We start from the raw sequence: 18,985 nt of genomic DNA, 5'->3' as shown, positions 1-18,985 counted from the left end.
TCCTTTTTCTATATGGCTACATTTGATGGATCTAGCACTTCATAGATGGGAAGAAAATCTGATGTTATCTTTTAACTGCTGTTAAACAGTCAGGACCACAGATTCTGTTCCTTAGGCTCTGAACAAAGGTAAATTTAGTTCCTGCCCCAAAAGCTTACAGTTCAACCAGACATTGTAGGACATACACATTTTGTCCGTGGCCAAAGGAAAATGCCTTCGCTTACCAGTCTAGCTGAAGAATAGTATAATGAAGTGTAAGCTTGAGAAGAAGTGGAGAACAGTTTTTCCTTGGCCTAAAACAATACAGTGGAATTCTACCTTATGACATTGTTGAGTGGTTTTGCATACTCTTAAACTATAGCAATGGCTGCTACTGAACCTCACTTTATCTAATTTCGGCTCAGACGTCTTCCAGTTATTTTATTCTCACTTTATTTGACATATACATCCTGAATATAAGTCTATCTACCTTTTGACCATCAACAAAGGCATTTTTGAAGTAAAATGTTGTATCAGTTCAGCAGTACTAACTCAGCAAAGGAAGCTGTGTATATTGTGTGTCAAAAAAAACACAACCAGCCAACCAAAAAAAAACATCTTTATTTGAAAGTCTTTTATCTTCTTTTGTTATCTTGGCTCAATTTGCAGTATATTTTGAGCATACATGTTACTGTGTGTGCATGGTCACAGTACAGATAAAATTGTGGGATGAAATATGGGTGTGCTTTTAGAATCAATTCTGCATGGCTTTTTTCAATGCCTCATTACAGGAAGAACATTTTTATTTCAGCTATGCGACAGATCTGTTCAACTTGTGCATACCACGAAAAAGATGTCAGTAAAATGAGTTCAGGCCTTGTGGCTTTGAGAGCCTTCTGAGCAAGTGTAATGCTCCAGATTCTTGGTGCAGCAGTTCATGCTGAAACAAATATTGTTAGGAAATTACACAAGAGAAGGTATTTCTTTATATATTAAATTCACTCAACAAATCACATTGACTTTGGGTTTCTTGGCAAATCACCAAACTTCTGCAATGGCTTAAAAAAAAGAGGAAAAATACTTTGTTAGAATGGCAGAACTGTTATGTCCTAAGGAGTCAGGAAAAGCATACAAATGTTGCATAACGTTGTGTTTTTCAGTACTGTTAAAGTAGCTTCTTAATTGTGACTAGAATTTGGTTATATCTTTCTAGCAAAATGCTAGATATGTTTCCACAGGGAATATGTTGTTTTTCTAACGTTGAAGAAGCTTGTTGATTTTTATTTTTTTAATGGAATAGCTGAGTCAGTTGTGGTTTAAACCCTGTGAAAAGGTTGAAGCCTTTTTATTTGAGATATTGAACAATAAATGGCCCTTTTATTCAGATGGTCCCAAAGCAAAACATAGGAAATTCTAGCTGTGGTGGACTCTTGCCAAGCAAGGCACATACTAAAAGCTTTTTTTTTTAAAAAAAAGAAATTACCCAAATTTTACTCAAACCCAAATATCACTCATCAGAATGAACAATCTTAGCCAATGCATGAAACCAAGAAGTATTCTGATCATGAGAACTCTTCATATTAAACCTATAAATACTATCTGAAGCTTAGATAACACTGATGCACATTAAAGCACATTACAGTTTGTTTCCAGTGACTGCAACATTTTGGAAAAATTCCAGTACAATATATTTAGCAAGTCACAAATTCCTTGAAATCGAAATGTGCTGCAGAGATAGCTCAACTTTGACAAAACGTTGACAGGATCCTAACTGCCAAACACATTTCCTGTCTGGGTGCCTGTCTGGTTCCTTGGTTGTCCATTTGCTGGCTTACCTTGCCTCTGAGTCACTGTCTTGGGGAGATCCTAAGTGAACCCCCTCTGAGCTCCAGGTGCCCAGGATCCCCAGCTTCCCCTGGACAAGTACTCTGCACCTTTTTTCAAAGAATGGATAATGCTTGATACTCCTTCATTCTAAAGAAGAGAAAAAAATAATTCAAGATGGAAAACTTCCCTGTGAGTAAGAATTGCCTTTTTGTGCGCCATTCTAGAACATGCATCCTGCTGGCACATAGAAGGACGACTTAGGTATTGTATTCCTGCATGGCAGAATATTAACGCTATCCTTACATTTTGGATTGTGGTGGGGGAGGCACTGTGAAACTGAATGATTTGTCCACATTGTTCAGAAAGCTTCCTTCGAAGGAAGCTGAACCCAGCTCTTCAGCCTTTAACGCTGGGTCACCCTGCTTTCCTTTACGAAACAAAACTGGTGTGATCTTCAGCACTGAAACCTTTCCACTGTATTCCTGCTGGCAGTCATGGTGTTTGATGGTCTCTTTGGCTGTAATGGCATTGCTCATGTTGCAAAGTGGAACCTTCTTCTTCCCACTTGAGTGCTGGCTCCAGGTGCCCGTGTGGGTGTGCTGCTGCAGTTCTGGGTGATGGTATGAATTGTAACTAAATCAGAAGATCTGTTCCTGTGTACTTCAGCTATAAATACAGACATCTTGTGTCTGTGCTTTGATTCAGCCACATAATGCTCAAGAGAGGCAAGTGGGTGCAGTTGGGGGAGACTTCTACTTTCTTAGCTTTTAAACTAAAAACTGGTAGACTTAGATCATATTTTCTTTATTGTTCTGTTTCTTATTTAGCTTTAACACAGCTTGGCAAAAACAGGAAACATCCACAGAAGTTTCTGGCCTTATCTCCAGTAGCATTTCCCTTCCCTCAGCTGCACTAGTGCTCACAGCAGTTATAGCTGCCGATATTTTAATTGCTGCCTGGTGTCCTCTCCCTGTCAGCATGCCTGGATTATTATTTGGGAGTCCCAGCTGGTGGCCATGGGCCACTAGGGCTAACAGGAATGCAGGCACAGCTGGTCTGGGTCACGTCCCTGCATCATTTAGTTTGTGAAAATTTCTGATGGCCTCCAGCTTGTGGTGGAAAGGATATAGCAGTTGAAAAGTATCTTTCATTATCGTAGACTAATTAGAGCTGTCCTGTCTTCCTGAGGGAATACGTACTAATACCTAGTAGTTACAGAAGATTAAAATCTGGCAGGAGTTATTAGGCTGAGGAGGAGAAAATGTGCTTGTTTCTGCTCCTATGTCCTTTAGCACCTTCTTATACCTTAATGAAATGTAACTGAATGAAAAGAAAAACTGGGAAAAATGAGAAAACATTCCCCATTCTTCAGAGTCTGTATAGCCAGCCCCTAACCAAGGCTACAAGTGTTTTCTTTCTCACTGTGGAAGTGTGATTACATGGCAGCCTTGCTTTTCATAATTTGGATATTTTTTTTCCCTTCTTTTCTTCTCCTTCATTTTTGTTTTGTTTCTCACTTGTGCTGCTGAGGTTGGTGCTATTTTGCCTGCATCTCAGTGACAACAGGCTTTGCATTTGTGCGCTCCTAATCGGAAGTGATGACAAGCCCTTGAACAGAGCACTGTTGTCCTTGTCCTCATGAAATATTTTATCCCCTCTGATATCGTTGGACATGCAACTGTAATAAATGCCAGTTTCTGCCATTGGATATGTGTAGAAGCTGATCGCTGTTATCTTTGTGCAGGAACACCTCGCAGTGACATCTGTGGCTGTGCTGAACACGATTTCCTCCATTTCATGGGAATAAGATGATGCTTGTGCATTATTAAAAGGGCCTAACAAGTTTCCTGGGGAGAGGATGTGAAGTGCAGTGTACAACAGTATTTATGTAATTAGCTCCTTGGGATTTTAATGAAAAATGCTGCTATTTTGCAACCATAATTTTCATTTTCTGGCAGCCTCAGGGTAACAGGGAGACTGTAAATAGAACAGGGCCCCTAAACTTGTTTCTGATAGAAAAAGTGGATGATGTTGCTGTCTTGAAGTGATGATTAGCTGGGATGTGATCAAGATTTTAGTGTATAATCATGAGGATTTAGTGTTTTGTCATCACAGAGTCATTCCAAGGGTGAGACATAGTGTGAAACTTCACCCCTGCCCCACTTCGCGCCCCCCCCCCCCCCCCCCCCCCCCCCCCCCCCCCTTTTTTTTGAGAATAGTTAAAGGAAATTTAGAAAACAAGCAGCAGGAGCCGAGTCAGAATATGTGTATTGGCTTTGACTTCCCACTGCACCCTCTTTCACATGGAGTTAGGTCAGACACCTGGTCAGACACTGGATCTCTTTCGATGGAGGGTGGGATTAAGTCCTAAGCAGACTTTGCCAAAGAATTTTTACATGTCTTATAGTATGCCTTGGACACAGTCATTATGTTATCTTCCACACATTTCAAATGCTTTGTGTGGTTCAGTCCTGTATGTTTTTCCTTCAGACAAAATTTTCAGGTCACCTGCCAAATGGTGACGATGGAGAATACAGGCTGAATGAGGCAGTCTGAAGGACTCCTGGGGGTTAGATAAAACCTTGCTGGTGGCATTGTATTTCTTGACAAAGTTCTGTCTGTCATGTGTCCCCGAAAGTGTGCAGGTGTGGTCTTGTCTTGTAATGATCGATCTGTTTTCCTTGAGTTGCAGCTATCTTACTGCAGCTTCAGAACAGCTTAGGTCCTCTTGGTTCCAAGACAATTTCTGGGAGAGTTTCTCAGGTCAATGGCTTAGTGTCTCTTGCCCTGTTGCCTTCTCCCACAGAACAGAAATATTCTAGTGACCTCAAAACTAATGCATTCCAGCATCTCTGGTTGGAGACACTGACATTTTTGGCGATGTAGTTTTGGAACATTATTCTCTGTTCATTCCCACCATCTTTAGGGAGGCTTCTAGCAGAAGTTAGAACTTGGAAGCATGTGCTGGAAGCTAACTCCTCCAGAAACACCAGAGAGACAAGTTTTGCTTTTTATACCATAGTACCCCCAGTGAAGTCAAAACAGATTTCTGTCTGTACATAAAGGGAAAGCATGTCATTGTCTGACTAATTATGAACCTTTATCTGTACTGCCTTAATCAGACCGCTGAAGTTCATGTTTATTTACTGAAGTTTCTCATGATCTGTGGCTACTGCTATATGTCAAACGCTTACAAACAAGTTTCACTGTGGCATTTCACATCTGAAATTTTCAAAAAATTTTCTATAGTGAAAAAAATATATATTTGGCTTATTCCCCCTACATTATTGTAGATTTCCTTCCCAAATCTTTGGATGTGATTATTTAGTTGAAACCAGTTCTTGCTCATACAAATAATCTTGCTCATACAAATAAGTTGAATATGCCGCTGTTGTGAATATAAGGTTGTCTCCATTATCCTGGGATGTATTTCATAAGGTTTGTTAAAAGTGACAAATAATTGGCTCTGCACTGAGATGGACAAAGAAATATATTGGGTCTTGACATTGGTACATTTCCATTGCATGGGGTGAAGAGCCAAATCTGCAAGTTTAAGGTCCGGATTGCGTAGTCTGTAAAGTACTCTTGTTCATTTGTATTGAATATTGTTTTACCTGAAACAATGTAAGGAATTGGACTAGTTACAATGCCTTATGTATCAAAGATATTGCATCTCATTCTTAACTACACTGGTGTAAATCTGGAGTAATACTCTTAGAGTGAAGGTGTTGGCTCCAGTGTAATGAAGATCAGAAGCTTGTATAGAATCTGTCTGAGAGAAACTCAGGTATCTGAGGGCTTGAAATTCCAGTGTTGGTAAACAAAAGCAGATAGAAGTGAAGTAAAATTATGCGTTAGTATTGGTATTGTGGCATTACACTATAAACTGGTGTAACACCATTAGCTTGAGAAGATACTTTCACTGTACCAGTTGAGGATCTGGTCTTTTGAGCCTTTATATACTCCAATTAATTCTGCTAATATCATAATAGGTTATCTTAATTACTTCTAAAAATGTTCTCTTCATTTTCCAGATGGTGCCCTGGATATGATGGGAACTTGCCCACTCAATTTTGCCTTCCATGGGCTGATAACAATCTGTTTATAAAAGATTTAAAATCCTCTCTTCCTACATTCATGTTCTGCTTTGGCCTTGTTTATTCACAACTGAATGCCTCTGATTATTGTAGCTGTCATGTGCTCAGTATTTGATGCTTTGCATAGCAGAATTAGAATAAACTGACTGTGCTATAAGATGTTCAGTGTATACTTAAAGCAATGACCATTTAGCTATCTTATTTTCTTAGCAATATTTTAAAGATTAATCATAGAGAGTGATGTAAGCCAAGAAAAAGATGGTGGAAATAGATCAGAAATTACATATTTTTCCTGATGATGTTTGCTTGAAATTAATACTTTGGTAACTTGTTGCAGAATTCACAACAACCGCAAATAACTTGTTTTGTGATCAGATATGCAAGGCTAAACTTGCTGAGCCCATTTCTTGCTCTTTGATTAGACTATAGTAAGCCGTCTAATGATTAATACCAGTGGCAGATGTGGCTATGTTTCCCTTGGGGTTTGGAGGGGTGGTTGCTCATTTGATAAACCCCAGGCGGGGCCGGTGATTCAGTGTTGTGTCAACTTCTAAGCAGCTCAACAACAGCCTCTGTCCCCCCAGTAGGGGACATCTGGGGGGAATCCCTGAAGCTCAGGCAGGTCTGCCTTGCCCATATGCAGCCTAAGACAGCTCCTCAGAAAGGGTTACCTGGTCACTGTGCAGGGGAGCAGACCTTTGCTGGGCCATGTTTATCAACAGTTATGCCTTGGCTAAGTAGATAGGGCCTTTGAGCAAGGCTCAGATTTGACAACTGAAATAGTGCTTTTCACGCTTCAGCCTCAAGCATGAATTAAATTTCTCAAACTCGCATCTGAGATGATGTCAGCAAATGAGTCTTGTTCCTGAAGGAAAGGGGGTTGTCTTCTGTGCTATTTATTGTAGCACTTTGTGTATCCTCTGTACCTCCTTAGTTGTGTATATATGTTTTTAGTTACTTTCTAGGATGTATTTCACATTGCTTGGTCCTTTGTACATCAGCACGAAGAGAAGATTAAATTCTGTCATTCTGACTGGGAATTGTTCGGAGCAAGATGTACACTCATCTTGCTCCCACTGGGGCAATCGTTTATACTGCTCACCCAGTTGCTTGTCGTTGTACCCAGGGATACGTAACTTTTTACCTAAAGGGAAAATTATTTTCTTATTGCATTGCTTGGGTAGTTTGGCTTTAGGTATAGATGTTTGGTGACAGAGCACTTTTGGAACTGCTGAAATAAAAACAGTAAATAATTTGTAGCAGGTTTGATTCCATTGATTCCTGTTTTTCAGTGTTAAACTATTTGTTAGTTAGCCTTAGTTGCATATAATTTTTATATATGGTGATTCATTCGTTTGTATTGTGATTGTTTCAGTCATGAGTCAAGGTCTTCACGTCCAGGATTTCCACAAATGCAAAAACAAACAAACAAAAACCAAACAAACGACACCTTAGACCTGCTTAGATCTATCCTACTTTACATGTAGAACAAATGTGAAATTATTATTAAATACAGTTCAATTGGTTTTGAAAGTGGATTTTTGTGCTAGCATCACAGAGAATGCATAAAGTCTATCTTCTGTGCCATGTAGATATTCAGTATTACAGCCAGAGATGGGGAGGCCATATGCAGTGAACTGTCCCAGGTGACACAAAAGATTTCATTTGGCTGGGGGCTGCCTCAAGCCAACACAGGTGGTGTTCTTTCATTTACAATAGCTCCCTTTAAAATATAAATGACTGCATTTATAACATCAGCTCCTTTTTTCTCTCTAGAATACCCCCGCTCAAGTTACGTTACACATAACAAATGTTCTCACTCCCTTGAGAATTAGTTTAATTACTGATATAGGTGGGTAAAGGATACATTGTGTCTGAGATATTAATTTTACCATGCTTTAATTAAGAAGTCAAGTGTGAAAGGCTGCAGAACATCTTCGATGTAAAGGTGCTGAACAGAGTGGTGGAAGGATAGAAGGCTCTGACACTGTGAGGCTTTTACTGTCTGCAGGAGTATTGGTTTTCCTTCTGCATCTCATTACAGTGAAGTTTGCATCTGGAAAATACATGCTGTCTTTCATTCAGTCATCGTATTTTCTAACATTAAAGGCTTTTAAGTCCAGAATCATCTGAGCACCAAAATCATGTGGCTTTTGCCTTTCAAAGGTGCTGGCCACTCCTAGGTACCACTGGTTCCCATTAGAGCTGTCAGCATCACGTTCTCTCAACCAACATGTTTGAAGAATGGGGCTGCAAATATCCCGTGCCCCTGTGCTCTGGCAGTGGAGCGTGAGGGGGATGTGAAGGGAGTATTCACCAGAGGGTACCAAGTGCTGCCACTTCTGAACATCCAGTTGTTTCTTCCTTATGGCTTACTGTGAGTGTGGGTGGATTCCTTTCAGCATGTAATTTGGAAGTCTTGTTTCTTGCTAACTCAAAAATCAAGGAAATGGACTTGGAAAACATTCAGGAAGAAAGAAGTAAAAAATGGGGAGGCAGAAGGAAGGAATGTCTCATAACAAGATTACAGAAAACTAGACAGTGAGTGCCTTGCAATAGGGGGGGCAGGACATCATCAAATGGGTGTGTTTTGCTTGCCTTGGAAGCTGCAGCAGCCATAGATAAATGGGTATAGATAGGAACAGATGTTCACTGGATAGCAATTGAAAGTTTCCTCAAAAATTAACCTGTTATATGTTCAGAAAGACTAGGTGATGAAGTAGAGCAGAACTGTCACTCTCCAAACATCTGTAGAGAGGACAGATAATGATTTTTATTTACATCTTTTTCATCATTTATTGTCTATATGAAATGCTGGCTTATTATGATGTTTTTGTGATGTGATATACAGAAAGTTTCTTTACAGAAACTTTTTTCCTCTTTATTGTATTTTCTGTAGCTGTTTTCTGTGAGTAGTGGCTATTCTCCTTATTACTTTTAAAGGACAGTAATGGTTCAGCTATGCCACTGCCTTCCTTTGTATCCCTGGAGGAAAACTGGTGTAATACTGGAAAAACACAGAGTTAAATATTTAACATGTACTATTGAATGTTCTCGCTGAAAAAATCAGGAACACTTCCAAGCAGTGAAAGCAGACTTTCCTTTCCTGTAGTTAAGTTTTGCTGTTTAACCTTCAAAACTACAGCTTGCTTGGTCATTATTTTAACGTGGTTAAACATTAAAAATCATGAGTCCTCAGTTTCTCAAGTGCTCTGACCAGGGCTGCTTATCCTTTCCAGGTGATAGACTTAGTGGAGAAATCTCATGCAGAACATTAATGCTGAAACATATAATACATTTTTTTCAAGGTAAGGGGCTGATATTTTTCCTCTGCACTTGGGCTTAGAAGTACGAGTTCAATGCTTGCTCTTTTAGTCAGAAAGGTAATGTTAATAAATATTGCGATTTGGTATTGATGCTACAGTAACTCCTTTAGGCAAAATCAGAATAGCATTCCTATTGTGTTAAAACAGACATAGCCAACCCCTTTCATATTTGCTGAGGACTTGACTTGTACTTTCAACAAATCTAAGAAGAAATATCACCCTCTTAACAAATTTCTTCCTTGTCTTAACTGTGTTTACTGTAACTTGGCTTAACTCTGTTTGCTTTTTTTTTTTTTAATGTGGCAGCAGCAGGAATTTATATTAGATAATGTTTTTTGACTTACATTGGAGTCTTTTTATCATTAACAGAGTTTCTAACTAACTTTTAACGGCAAAGTCTGCTGTGAGAGTACATGAATTAGACAACCTACTGTGCTTTCAGAGAGGCTTTTTATTTGTTTTTAATCTAATTCAAGATCTATTCAAATCTATTTCCCTCAGTAACTCATAATTTTCAAAAAAATCAACCCCTCAGAGGGAAAGCCCAGGAGACACATATTACCTATTGTATACTTCTCATCATCTCTTTTAACTCTTAACGTAGTAAGCAAAATGACTTTAGCTATACAAAACTGTGGGTGCTCCCTAGGACAGGAATTGTAGTCCTGCTTCTGTTAACTATACCAAAGTACTACCCCTAGCCACAGCTGTAAATGTGCTCTGAGGAAATGCCTCCTTTTCTGCTGCTGACTTGAAAAGTCACTGCCAGTCTCTGCTGAGATTTTTTTTCTTTAAAAAAGGTGCACATAGAGGGTTTTTTTCTCTCTTAACAGAGTGATATGTTCAAAACACATATTTATTCTGTCTTCCTGATTGTCTCAGGTGTCAAGGCTTCTGCCTTCATTCACTGGGAATCTCTGCTAAAGTTCTGATCTTTGAAGAGCAGTGCAGGTATCAGCTTTGATGAATCAGGAGGTGTAAAGCCTGTGACCCTGAACTGGAAGGACTAGATTGGTTAATACACTATTTCTGGTGTGGTATTGTTGAAGCTTGTCTGTATATGTAAAAACTATGCAAGGTGATATGGAGTTAGTCCTACAGAAAGAAAATAATGTTTGTTTGTTTGTTTGTTTGTTTTAATTCTGATTACTTGCACTTGTACAATAGCATCACAAAGCAAGAGAGGTTTTGGCATTTGCATGAGGCACGTGCTTCTGCCCACAAACAGCCAGTAAGATAAGTCAATAAAAACAAGCCATGCAAGGCATGAATTGCTTAGAGGTAGAAGAGACCTATTAGGCTATCTAGCCCTCCTGCATGCCAGCAAAGAATAGTTTCATTTGGATTTGCTTTAGAGGACAGAAGAATAGCTGAGGAAAACATAGGATAGCATTTTTCTGGGTGATAGGGTGGAAGCCCCTCTGTGCTTCAGTTTTTACATTTGCATCTACCTTTGAACCTTTTAAGCAGTAATAGCACACATTTTTTTTTTTTTTTTCAGGATCTTTGAATTAAAGTCTAACAACAGGCTGAACTGGGGCAGTCCTGATTGCACAGATGTGCGATTTTGCTCTGTGGTGATTTTTTCTCATTGAAGAAGAACAAGAAGTAAAGGCAAAAATCTGTGAGTATGGTTATCTGTGAGAGTGCAAGTGTGTGTGTGTGTGTGTGTGTGTTTGACAGATCTGTCCATGTTATACTAATTGCGAGAACAAAATGGCTACTCTGCCTGACCATGGGGAAGGAATTTTACAAAGGCAACACATTGCAAAGAGAACAAAGGCCTCACTGCGTTGTGGCTCTGTGCAGCACACCGTTAATGCAAAGCAAGCTACCATTTCCTATTAAAGTAGTGTCTCACATTCGTGAGAGGCTGTAATGCAAAGTGATTTAACTTACTGGGAGCTGATGCATCTAGTCCTGGCACAGACATATGAGGTCTCTGTGGTCAAAAAGGCAGGCAAACATGTTGGAGCTGGTGTTTTAAGCAGCTTCATCTGGTGACTGGACAGGGAATTGCAGGCACATTTGTTTCATTGCAATAATTTCTTGCATTATTCCCCCTTTTGTCTGTTATTGTTTCTTTACCAGTATTTGTGTTTGAATAGAAAAAGAATTCAGTGGTAAATTATGGGCATGTCCCACTTCTTTCCAGGCCTGACATGTTTATATATACAAAGAATTATGGATGAATTAAAGAGGACCAAAGAAGCTCAGAAATTCTTTGGAAAAGCTTGTCAGATTTTTAATTAATGGGCATGTAGAAGAGGGAATGAAATCTGTTGCTTAATACCATAATAGGCAGTGCAGTGCTTCTGCTTCTCTCTGTCATCCTTAACAGACGGATTTATTTTTGGTAATGAGACATTTATCTCTTTTGCATCTATTAAAAACCAATTCCAATGTCAAAAATCAGTTGGAAATAATATGAAGAATGTTAGTGGTGAAATGTGTTTGGGTTTTTTTGGATGTTTGTCAGAGGTCTGCCAAATCCTGAGGATCCCCTTTCACTTTATTTTAGTGTATTTTTGCCTTGCTGCAATTTGCATTTCCAGATGATTAAGGTGTTATCTTGATTGCACCAAAAAATGGTGTGAATATTTAGATTCTGTAAAGAGGTGTAATAGAATTACTTGCAGGACAGTAATTAATATACTGTCAGTATCAGTAAGTGTTTTTCAACATTTTTTCTATGTGTGGACCCTTAATTGTTTGTTTGTTTTTTTAGCCCCAGATCCCCCCAGTACCTGACTTAAGCCCCTTGGCAGCAGGCTTGCTTTTCTTCATTCACAGAAAACCACTGAAAAATATCAGTGGTAAGCGGCAGCCTCGTTCAGCTCACCTGGTGCCATGGAGAAGGAGTCCACACAGAAGTAATTGTGGTAAAAGAGTGCCCATTAGTAAAAATAAATAAATATATAAACATATTGGTTCTGCGTGCATTTCTTACCCTGATTCGAAGCAATTCAGTTAGGAAAGTATTTTCATACTTGTGGACTGGGTCATTAATGTCATATGTAAGCAGGTCAACGAGCAGACCAGTTTTCTTTATCTGCCAATAGAGAAGCTTGTGTGGGCTCTAGATGAATGCAATGCATTTTTATAGGCATTTGTTTGAAATCCTGTGGGATTTATTAGATGCCCCTTAATAGATTTTCAAACTATTCTGTGGCATTCTGAGGGTGTGATGTAATTTTCCTAGTGAGATCTGAAGTGCTTGACAACTGGTGAAAAAACAACTGCTTTCTTTTAGGTTTATAAATAAGCATTTTTTTAAACAATCTGTTTGGTGCCTCCGTGCACTTCCATTTTGTTTGCTGTAGAAGAGAGGAAACGGCCAGGATATCAGAAAGGCTTAGTGATGCGAAATGACCTAAAAGCTTATTCCAGGAAGTTTATTTTCAGAAAGTGTTGAGTATTCAAACTTTGAGAACCCTTTAAATATTTGTGATTCACACCAGGCATTCCTTTCAGTCTTGGTCGATAAGCATCTTGTAAAGGTGACGTAAGACAAAATGGATTGATGCACAGAATGCTTTGACTTTTTAGCTGATAAAGTGCTAATTATAAGTAAGAACTTTAACCTGTCTAGTAACAGAACCACAGATAACAAACATTAAAAGGTTACTATTCCAGATGAGTTATTTCATCCAACTCCATGGGTGAAACATCTTTTCCATGGAAGAAATTGCATCCTTTGTAGAAGTAATTCTCTTCTGTACAGTACAAATTCTACAATTGTCCTTACCTACCCATTTCCTTCCATTCTTTGGTTCATGCATAAAAGTTATTCTCTCCATTTGGCTACTGCTGCAGCCTCTATTTCTATGTACTATAAACAGTGCTACCCTTTCTTCCCTCTGTCCTCCTACACACACTTTTGAACGGCTCTGGTTGCTAGGATTACAGTACTCATAAGGCTGGGGATGGGAAATGTCCCTTCGTCATCAGCTTCCTTTTGTGATCTTCTGTTCTTCTTTGCATTACTGACGTCATTTTTTCCAAAGACATTTGTTGTAAGACCTTTCAGCAGTGCTGTTGCTGCTGCTGCTGTGCTCCTCAATGCTCTTCCTGGCTTTTTTGTTTCAAAGGCATGGAAAGTCAGTGACTAAGCTGGAGAAAATGACTTAATTTCGTTCTGTGCTGTGAGTTGAACCTTCAGTGTCTTGCCTGGGGCTATTTTCATTTGTGATGAAAAGGGGCAAGCACTCCAAAACGGCAGAGGCAGTGACAGTTTTCTCTTCCCTCTTCTTTGTCTCTGCTCCCCCATACTCAAGTTTTACAGACATGGATGCTGACTCTGTGGTGCATCACATACAGTGCAGAGGTGGGCATATTTCTACTTCACAGGAAGGTGCGTGGAAAATGACAGCCTTCATATTGCTACAAGTGGCACAGCAGCCGTCCTTTGATGTGCAAGACTAATTTTTGCAGGCCAGAATTGAAATGGTGTTAGACTCTTGTGGGTAGCAGGATGGATATACATGGTCTTTGCTTTCTAACATGTGCTTCTATTCCATGAGGGCACTGTTTTTTATTATTATTTTTAAATTTAATTTCTGCTTTAAAGGCTTAAAAGGGGTGATAGAAGTATAGACTGGGAGGATGAGCAGAGAGTGTGTGAAAAGCTCAAAGCTCATGGTCGAGATTGATTTGAGAGGAGGCAATGAAGTGGAATAGTTATGAATGAGATTTCTGCATGAGATTTCTGCAGGAAAGATTGCCCAGAATATATCTCATTGTACCTCCAGCAGCTTCCAGTATCATAACATCTTTGTTCTTGGTATCCAGGATGTGCTCTTTTGCTGTCAATATTTTGATATCCAAACATTTCCACCCTTGTATGTAATTTAGAAAATTTACTTGAACTCTAAAATAGTGTCCCAGTCAGAACATATGTTCTGTACATTATTTATACTATTTAATTTAAAAGATAGTAATTCCAATATTTTACTTCATCTTTCTCAAGCTGTCTGGAAGCTGCATGGCTGCCACATAAGCAGGTTAGACTGTTGTGCTTGCCAGAGAGGAAATGTGTACATACTTTGCCCTCACCAGACCATTCTGCAGGGAGCGGGCAGCATCCTGGACACTGTTTCTTCAAGCTGTAATCCAGCAGTTTGAAAGTAGAATTTGGTTGTGCTGTTACTGCCCTTCTGGCTGTAAGGAATGTAGTTGTAATATGTGCTTGATCCTCAGGGATATCTGTAGGAAGCATGTGTTCGTGATTGAACTTAATTGGGCTCTCAAAGAATTTCTCCTCTGTGGCAAACCAGTGGAAATAACAGTCCTTTGGCACTCCAAATCAACATTAGATAAGAGTGGTTCATGTCAGAGTTGCTTATCTAATGGCAACACTAACTGTTACTGCTATTCATAATGATGTGTGCTCCAGTTATACTTATGTGTTTTGCTGTCTTCTGGCAAGTGGAAACTCTGTCAATTTCCTTGAGTAATGTTCTTGGAGTCAGGGCTTATGTATTTTGCTTCATGTTCTCTGTCTTTGGACTCTACATTTTAGCCAAAACCATCCAGTAGTTTTTCTTGAAATGAGGTCTGACTTTTGTTAGTTTGTTTCTATTTTCAGAAGCTTTTTTTTTTTTTTTTCAAAGTATGGCTGGGGATAGGGTGTGATTTGAGTCAAAAAGCTGTTTTTGCAGGTAAACAATCCAAGTTTGACACATTACAGGTAACCTGTACTCAACATTTCCTCCTCAGGTAAATCAATAGAAAAGAAAAAAAGTGTTGTACCTCTATGTTTTCCATAACAGCACTGGCATTAGAGCAAGAGTAAGTAAGATTATGACTTGAGTAGGCTTGGTTGACCCCCCACCCCATGGAAAGACAGACAGCCAATCTGGGCTGGCAAAAATGTGTCTGTTGGTGGAAGAGGCTTTAGGGTAACAGTGGTATCACACCATGTCTTACAGGTATACCCAGTAGTGTTATGGCATGGTTATGGGTTGCACTGTCCGATGTGGCAGGCTTGATGCATTGAATTGTGAGGAGAATGAGCCTTAGAACCTGAGGAAAGGGGAAGAGAGGTGAGATGTGTGTAGTGCCTTAGTCCTTGCTTCTGGGTTAATGTAATTGGTGAGGTGGATTGGTTCCTGAGAGGAAGCAAGAGGTAGGAACACCTGAAGGATTTTACTTGCTACCCAAAACAATACTGCTGAAAGGGAGAAACTCCTCACTGACTGGCAAGGACATACCAATGAGTGCACAAACCTTACAAATGAGAAGGAAGGGCAGGACTGAAAAGACAGGCTGTCTCATGTGGAGCAGCTCCCCGGGGGCCTGCTAGTGCACGGGGCAGCAGGCATGAGGGATCACTTGCCAGTGTAGGCCGGAGCCCTTCCCGCTGGCTGGAAGCGTGCTCGGGAGACTTTTTCTTCTTCCTATTTCTGGACTGCAATTGTCCTGACAGGGATAGAACTTGTACGATGAGAAAGGGAAGTTTGGATGTAATATATTCAGCTGAAGGAATACTTTAGTCCTATAATGCCCTTCCCACAGGGGAGAAGCTGGTGTCTTTTCCCCATCCAGAGGTACCTATGGGCTACCATTTGAGAAGCCCATAAAGAAAGAAGCAGGAAGGAGGTTTTCAGTTTCAAAAAGCGCCTACTTCTGTATTGCAAACTGACAGGTTTTCATTGGGAATATACAGGACCCTTGTCATGGTTGTAGCACAATGATGTTGCTAAACTGTGAGCTCTCCCCATTCTGAGGCTCTGTGGCAGGGGGACAGCTTGGCGTATAGGCCCTGCTCGTATCATCCACACTGAACTTGGAGAGCAGCAGTAGAAATCTGCTGCTTGCTGGCATTTCTGATCACTTGTCTATGGTGGCAACAGCAGAGAATGGATTTCCCATCTGCTGTCACTTGTAGTTGAAGACATGTAGAGAACTGCCTGTTGTGGGCAGGGAAATGGATGGGTGAGTTCCCCCTATACGGCCTTAATGAGGTCAGAAACACCTAGAACCTAGACTTAAATTTGAGCAGAAATTCTGAAAGCAGAACTTCTGCAGGGGTTAGATCTCACTGAAATGCTCTAGACAGCTTTTGTAGATCTGTCTTTCTGGGCAGCTGTTTTCCCACTTGATTCTTAGGGAGATGTTCAGGAAGAGACAGGCAAGAGACAGGAGGAGGCACATTTCTGAGAGACTGTAAGATGGAGAAGCAGCAGCATAGTGTCCACAGGAGAGAGCTGGCCCTGTGGCACACCCACTGTATCCCTACATGTGCATATCCACAAGCTGCATCCTCTGCCAGTAGGAAGACACCTGACCAAACAGCAATAGCCCCAACTGCAACACAGACGTCTCTCTTCATGAGTTTTGTCCTAGTCCTGTCTCACGAGTATCTTTGTATTAAATGCAATGTAGTAAGAGTAGTGTTAAAACATCAGTATGCATCAATTAAGCTGTGATTTATGTGATGACCTGGGAGAATTCAACTGTTTACTGACTTTCATGGTATTTTTAGGGTGTGTAGAACACTTGAAAATTTTCAAAGATGGTGAATAGAAGTTATCCTGTATGAGTTGCGTATTTCACACTATTTTAACCTGCTCTGGCATCCAGTATCTTCTTGTTACCAAGCAAGCCTGTGTCTAATATATTAGATCAAAACATATTTCTGTTTCCAAATGCTAACAGCAGCACATTCAGTTCTCTGGATTTCAGCAGCTAAAGTGGGTGTTGCAGGAAGTTTGGCACTGTTTCTCTTTACCGAATAATAAACACAGATGATGTTGCTTTGGGTTTCATGTAGACATGGAGGCTCTTTCCTCATAAAAGCATATTCATAGTCAAATGGTGACTTTTAGCTTTTAAAAAATAACAATAGTAGTTGAAGTAGATAGACTAGAAAAAATTGTATAGATTTCTCACAGACCCCAGTGTCATGGTGGTTTCTTCTGTTTTAGACTAAGAGACTATTTTATAGTTCATTTTTCCAACAGATACGTTAGATTATTATATTGTAAAACACTTGCTGCTTTTCTCTTTTTCCAGGAGGAGGCCAGGGTATACCTGTGGAGCTGTGGCTTCTCTTTCTGCAAGCTCTGCCAAAGGTATGTACTTTATGCATTGTTACACTCCCCAGTATTCATCTCAAACACAGTATGGAAACTTTCAGAAAAATGACTTGCGAAGCCATTGGTAGAAGAATACTTGCTTGATTTTGAATGCAATATTTTAAACACCAGATATATATCTTCCTCAGAAAGTTGCATTGAATTAGAATTAAACTTGAGAATTCAAGTCAGTCTGTACATCATTTACCACCCTGCTTGCACTGTCTACTGTGAATGATGTTCAAGACTGGGCTTTGTGGTAATAGAAAAACACTTGGTTTCAGAGGCTTCAGGACAAGAACAAAACTATATAGCGTGTATACACTGGCTTCAAAATCATGGCCAGTGTCTGGAACAGGCTCCCCAGGGAAGTAGTCACTGCACCAAGCCTGTCTGAATTTAAGAAGCGTTTGGACTGTGCACTTAGTCACATGGTCTAAAATTTTGGGTAGACCTGTGTGGTGCCAGGAGTTGGACTCGATGATCACTATGGGTCCCTTCCAACTCAAGATATTCTACGATTCTGTGTTGATTAACATGATTCCCTAGGGTCGTGCCCTAACTTAGTTATCACTCCTGGGCAAATGCAAGACATAGTGGAAGTGCTGTGTCCTTCACGTGCTGAATCTGAGAGTCTCCCTAGACCTCTGTAAGGAGGTCTTGTTTTCTAATCAAGGACTGAGTCAAGGTTGTACTGCTCCTCCTCAGCAGCTTGGTACCTGAAGCGGTTCTACCAGGAGAATTGCCTCAGGTGGAGAAAGTGCTTTCAGCAGATGTGTAAGATTTTGACCTAAAGATAGGATGGCAAAGTAAATAAGAACCTGATGTTCAAAGGTTCAAAGCTGTTCCTGCTGTCTAGTTTGTTTTATAACTTGGAAGAATTGAAATAGCTTTTGTGGCGATAATTGTTAGCATATGATTACGGAGTTAAGAATAAAGAATAGCTTTTTTCTATAAAAGTTACTATGAAACATCAGAATATAATTTCATATTTCCAGTTTTTCTGAACTAATGTAAATAACTCTGTAGTCTGATGATTAGTTTCTATTTAATTCTATAGGATGCTGCAAAATTCCTGAGTAAAATTCTGTGGTTTGTAACAAACTCTGGATTTCCATGTGTCTGCTTTGTCAGCTTGGCAATGTCTGCCCGGTAGCAGAGAAAGCAATGTTGGATGAGGAACAGTGGGACTGATTTATTTATTTATTTATTCATTCATTTTGGTTTTTTTTTGCCTTTTGAGCAGAGAGCAGGAAGTGGTTCCTTTGAACCGTCACAACACATAAGCTTTTACTGCTGCAGTTTGTGCTCCCCTCTGTACCTTCTAGCCCCCCGCCACTTCCTCCACATAATTTGTTGTTGGTTACATGTAGAGGGTGCCCCAGTTCCTCAATGAGCCATGGGCAGGGAATATGCTCAGTCTGCCTTTCAATATCCCAAGAACAGTGAATGGTTTCTAGTTCTGCATTTGGAAAGCCAGATATTCCCTGACCCTGTGTGAACTCACCAGTGCTTTTCTCCCTCCATAGACCCCTCTTTTCAGTGAGGAAGAAAGAACTGAGAGTGATTCAGAACTAATTTACACAAAGTTTTCCCAAGTAATTCTCAACCACCCATGGGTTTTCCTGGAGGAGCAATATACAATAGGCTTTTGTCTCCAAATGGATTTATTTATTAT

At 39.9% G+C, this 18,985-nt stretch overlaps 1 long non-coding RNA gene across 1 annotated transcript in view; it reads left to right on the top strand.

The window, feature by feature from the left end:
* LOC106030057 (uncharacterized) overlaps positions 1-17,237 on the top strand; it is a 105,018-nt gene extending 87,781 nt beyond the window's left edge. Inside the window, exons 12-13 of the long non-coding RNA XR_010832740.1 lie at positions 10,731-10,853; positions 11,958-17,237. This is a non-coding gene — a long non-coding RNA (uncharacterized lncRNA). The remainder of the gene's footprint in view (positions 1-10,730; positions 10,854-11,957) is intronic.
* The last annotated feature ends 1,748 nt before the right edge of the window (positions 17,238-18,985 follow it).

Source organism: Anser cygnoides, chromosome 7 (assembly GCF_040182565.1).
Source record: "Anser cygnoides isolate HZ-2024a breed goose chromosome 7, Taihu_goose_T2T_genome, whole genome shotgun sequence".
Classification (NCBI taxonomy): domain Eukaryota; kingdom Metazoa; phylum Chordata; class Aves; order Anseriformes; family Anatidae; genus Anser; species Anser cygnoides.
The sequence above is the reverse complement of the archived record's forward strand: the minus strand, read 5'-3'. Positions and strand labels throughout refer to the sequence as shown.